This window comes from Dama dama, unplaced genomic scaffold (genome assembly GCF_033118175.1).
Source record: "Dama dama isolate Ldn47 unplaced genomic scaffold, ASM3311817v1 ptg000020l, whole genome shotgun sequence".
NCBI classification, from domain to species: Eukaryota; Metazoa; Chordata; class Mammalia; order Artiodactyla; family Cervidae; genus Dama; species Dama dama.
The window spans coordinates 5,086,956-5,092,663 of NW_026870875.1; positions in this window are offsets into that span (position 1 = coordinate 5,086,956).

A 5,708-nucleotide genomic window follows, 5' to 3' on the forward strand; every position below is an offset into this window, starting at 1 on the left:
AATAGAAGGAGCATGAACTGGTGTTGAAAAACATGAAGAGCTTGAAAAGGTGTGAAAATATGAAGAGCTTCAAAAGGTGTGAAACACATGAGGAGCATGAAACTCTCTGTAAAATAGAAGGAGCATGAAGTGGTGTTCAAAAACATCAATTGCCTGAAAAGGTGTGAAAAATGTGAAGACCTTCAAAAGTGTGAAATACCTGAGGAGGATTAAAAGATCTGGAAAATGGGAGGAGCATGAAGCGGTGTTGAAAAACAAGAAGGCCTGAAATCGTGTAAAAAATATGAAGAGCTTCAAAAGGTGTGAAAAATATGAAGAGCTTCAAAAGGTGTCAAAAATTAGATGAGCATGAAACGGTCTGAAAAATAGGAGGAGCTTGAAGTGGTGTTGAAAATAATGAGGAGCCTGAAAAGGTGTGAAAAATATGAAAAGCTTCAAAAGGTGTCAAAAATATGAGGAGCATGAAACTGTCTCAAAAATAAGAGGAGCATGAAGCGGTGTTCAAAAACAAGAAGTTCCTGAAAAGCTGTGAAAAATATGAAGAGCTTCAAAAGGTGTCAAAAATATGAGGAGCATGAAACTGTCTGAGAAATAGTAGGAGCATGAAGCGGTGTTCAAAAACATGGAGAGCTTAAAAAAGTGTGAAAAATATGAAGAGCTTCAAAAGGTGTGAAAAATATGAAGAGCTTCAAAAGGTGTGAAAAATCTGAGGTGCATTAAACGGTCTGAAACATAGGAGGAGCATGAAGCGGTGTTGAAAAACATGAAGAGCCTGAAAAGGTGTGAAAAATATGAAGAGCTTCAAAAGGTGTGAAATACATGAGGAGCATGAAACGGTCTGAAAAATAGGAGGAGCATGAAGTGGTGTTGAAAAACATGAAGAGCCTGAAATGTGTGAAAAATATGAAGAGCTTCAAAAGGTTTGAATAATATGAAGAGGTTCAAAAACTGTGAAATACATGAGGAGGATTAAACGGTCTGAAAAATAGGAGGAGGATGAAGCGTTGTTGAAAAACCTCAAGAGCCTGAAAAGGTGTGAAAAATAAGAAGAGCTTCAAAACGTGTCAAAAATATGAGGAGCATGAAATGGTCTGAAAAATAGGAGAAGCATGAAGTGGTGTTGAAAAACATGAAGAGCCTGAAAACGTGTGAAAAATATAAAGAACTTCTAAAGGTGTGGAAAATATGAAGAGCTTCAAAAGGTGTCAAAAATTAGATGAGCATGAAACGGTCTGAAAAATAGGAGGAGCATGAAGTGATGTTGAAAAACATGAAGAGCCTGAAAAGGTGTGAAAAATATGAAGAGCTTCAACAGGTGTCAAAAATAGGAGGAGTATGAAACGGTCTGAGAAATAGTAGGAGCATGAAGCGGAGTTCAAAAACATGAAGAGCTTAAAAAAGTGTGAAAAATATGAAGAGCCTCAAAAGGTGTAAAAAATATGAGGAGCATGAAAAGGTCTGAAAAATATGAGGAGCATGAAGCGCTGTTGAAAAACATGAAGAGCATGAAAAGGTGTGAAAAATATAAAGAGCTTCAAAAGGTGTGAAAAATATGAGGTGCATTAAACGGTCTGAAAAATAGGAGGAGCATGAAGCGGTGTTGAAAAACATGTAGAGCCTGAAAAGGTGTGAAAAATATGAAGAGCTTCAACAGGTGTCAAAAATATGAGGAGTATGAAACGGTCTGAGAAATAGTAGGAGCATGAAGCGGTGTTCAAAAACATGAAGAGCTTAAAAAGGTGTGAAAAATATGAAGAGCTTCAAAAGGTGTCAAAAATATGAGGAGCATGAAACGGTCGGAAAAATATGAGGAGCATGAAGCGGTGTTGAAAATCATGAAGAGCCTGAAAAGGTGTGAAAAATATGAAGAGCTTCAAATGGTGTGAAAAATCTGAGGTGCATTAAACGGTCTGAGAAATATTAGGAGCATAAAGCGGTGTTCAAAAACATGAAGAGCTTAAAAAGGTGTGAAAAATATGAAGAGCTTCAAATGGTGTCAAAAAAATGAGGAGCATGAAACGGTCTGAAAAGGAGGAGGAGCATGAAGCGGTGTTGAAAAAGATGAAGAGACTGAAAACGTGTGAAAAATATGAAGAGCTTCAAAAGGTGTGAAAAATATGAAGAGCTTCAAAAGGTGTCAAAAATTAGATGAGCATGAAACGGTCTGAAAAATAGGAGGAGCATGAAGTGGTGTCGAAAAAAATGAAAAGCCTGAAAAGGTGTGAAAATTATGGAAAGCTTCAAAAGGTGTCAAAAATATCAGGAGCATGGAACGGTCTGAAAAATAGGAGCAGCATGAAGCGGTGTTCAAAAACATGAAGAGCCTGAAAAGGTGTGAAAAATATGAAGAGCTTCAAAAGGTGTCAAAAATATGAGGAGCATGAAACGGTCGGAAATATATGAGGAGCATGAAGCGGTGTTGAAAAACATAAAGAGCCTGAAAAGGTGTGAAAAATATGAAGAGCTTCAAAAGATGTGAAAAATCTGAGGTGCATTAAACGGTCTGAAACATAGGAGGAGCATGAAGCGGTGTTGAAAAACATGAAGAGCCTGAAAGTGTGAAAAATATGAACAGCTTCAAAAGGTGTGAAAAATATGAAGAGCTTCAAATGGTGTCAAAAATATGAGGAGCATGAAACGGTCTGAAAACGAGGAGGAGCATGAAGCCGTGTTGAAAAAGATGAAGAGCCTGAAAACGTGTGAAAAATATGAAGAGCTTCAAAACGTGTGAAAAATATGAAGAGCTTCAAAAGGTGTGAAAAATATGAAGAGCTTCAAAAGGTGTCAAAAATTAGATGACCATGAAACGATCTGAAATATAGGAGGAGCATGAAGTGTTGTTGAAAAAAATGAAGAGCCTGAAAACGTTTGAAAAATATGAAAACATTCAAAAGGTGTCAAATATATGAGGAGCATGAAACTGTTTCAAAAATAGGAGGAGCATGAAGCGGTGTTCAAAAACAAGAAGAGCTTGAAAAGGTGTGCAAAATATGAAGAGCTTCAAAAGGTGTCAAAAATATGAGGAGCATGAAACGGTCTGAAAAAAAGGAGGAGCATGAAGCCGTGATTAAAAACATGAAGAGCCTGGAAAGGTGTGAAAAATATGAGGAGCTTCAAATGGTGTGAAATACATGAGGAGCATTAAACGGTCTGAAAAATAGGAGGAGCATGAAGTGCTGTTGAAAAAATTGAAGAGCCTGAAAAGGTGTGAAAAATATGAACAGCTTCAAAAAGTGTGAAATACGTGAGGAGGATTAAACGGTCTGGAAAATAGGAGGAACACGTAGCGGTGTTGAAAAACATGAAGGCCTGAAAACGTGTGAAAAATATGAAGAGCTACAAAAAGTGTGAAAAATATGAGGAGCATGATACGGTCTGAAAAATAGGAGGAGCATGAAGCGGTGTTGAAAAACATGAAGAGCCTGAAATGTGTGAAAGATATGAAGAGCTTCAAAAGTTTAGAAATAATGAAGAGCTTCAAAAAGTGTGAAATACATGAGGAGTATTAAACGGTCTGATAAATAGGAGGAGCATGAAGCGTTGTTGAAAAACATGAAGAGCCTGAAAAGGTGTGAAAAATATGAAGAGCTTCAAAACGTGTCAAAAATATGAGGAGCATGAAATGGTCTGAAAAATAGGAGAAGCATGAAGTGGTTTTGAAAAACATGAAGAGCCTGAAAACGTGTGAAAAATATGAAGAACTTCAAAAGGTGAGAAAAATATGAAGAGATTCAAAAGGTGTCAAAAATTAGATGAGCATGAAACGGTCTGAAAAATAGGAGGAGCATGAAGTGGTGTTGAAAATAATGAAGAGCCTGAAAAGGTGTGAAAAATATAAAAAGCTTCAAAAGGTGTCAAAAATATGAGGAGCATGAAACTGTCTCAAAAATAGGAGGAGCATGAAATGGTGTTCAAAAACATGAAGAGCCTGAAAAGGTGTGAAAAATATGAACAGCTTCAAAAACTGTGAAATACGTGAGGAGGGTTAAAAGGTCTGGAAAATAAGAGGAACATGAAGCGGTGTTGAAAAGCATGAAGGCCTGAAAACGTGTGAAAAATATGAAGAGCTTCAAAAAGTGTGAAAAATATGAAGATCTTCAAAAGTTGTCAAAAATTAGATGACCATGAAATGATCTGAAAAATAGGAGGAGCATGAAGTGTTGTGGAAAAAAATTAAGAGCCTGAAAAGTTTTGAAAAATATGAAAACCTTCAAAAGGTGTCAATAATATGAGGAGCATGAAACTGTCTCAAAAATACGAGGAGCATGAAGCGGTGTTCAAAAACAAGAAGAGCCTGAAAAGGTGTGAAAAATATGAAGAGCTTCAAAAGGTGTCAAAATATGAGGAGCTTGAAACGGTCTGAAAAAAAGGAGGAGCATGAAGCCGGGTTCAAAAACATGAAGAGCTTGAAAAGGTGTGAAAAATATGAGGAGCTTCAAATGGTGTGAAATACATGAGGAGCATTAAACGTTCTGAAAAATAGGAGGAGCATGAAGTGCTGTTGAAAAACATGAAGAGCCTGAAAAGGTGTGAAAAATATGAACAGCTTCAAAAAGTGTGAAATACGTGAGGAGGATTAAACGGTCTGGAAAATAGGAGGAACATGAAACGGTGTTCAAAACAAGAAGAGCCTGAAAACGTGTGAAAAACATGAAGAGCCTGAAAAGGTGTGAAAATTATGAAGAGCTTCAAAAGGTGCCAAAAATATGAGGAAAATGAAACGGTCTGAAAAATAGGAGGCTCATGAAACCGTGTTGAAAAACATGAAAAGCATGAAAACGTGTCAAAAATATGAAGAGCTTCAGGCTGGCGGGTAAAGCTGGGAGGTCCCGGCCGGGGGCGCCGGTTGGAGACATGATTGCAATGTGGGCCTTAGGATTTGAGCCAAAGAAAGAAGAAATTAAAAAGATGATAGCTGAAACTGACAAAGAAGGAATTGGCACCATTAATTTTGAAGAATTTTTTGCCATAATGAGTGTAAAAATGAGTGAAAAGGATGAAAAAGAAGAAATATTGAAGGCTTTCAAACTATTTGATGATGATGATACAGGAAGTATATCATTGAACAATATCAAGAGGGTTGCTAAGGAGCTAGGGGAAAATTTAACAGATGATGAACTTCAGGAAATGCTTGATGAGGCTGATCATGATGGGGATGGAGAAATAAACAAGGAAGAATTTTTGAAAATGATGCAAAAGACCACTCTTTATTAACACTGTCTTTTGTGCCTTTTGGAAAGTTGTTAACAAGTTTGTATTTGCTATAAGTTCCATAATAGCTGAATATATTCATTTTCAGTGTTTAAGTTTATATACATAAACTGGTCTCTTGATGTCTAATCCATGTGAGAAGTTACATGTTGCTACCAATATATTGTTAAATCTGTAACATCAAGAAATAAAATGTAGTGACTTCCTTAAACTATGAATCTGAAGAACAGTATTAATTACAAGTGCTATTTTTAGAGCCCCAGGTTCTAAAACTTAGATTTTTTATTTAACTTATGGAAATTGGCCCCAAATCATAAGCCAGCCATCACTTTCCCTATGATTTTGCTTTTGTGCAACTCTAAAAATGAATATTTGCTTTTTAACTGATTATTCAGATATGTAAAGTCTTAAATAAAACTGGCAGCATCAAAAGGTGTGAAAAATACGAAGAGCTTCAAAAGGTGTGAAAAATATGAGGAGCATGAAACGGTCTGAAA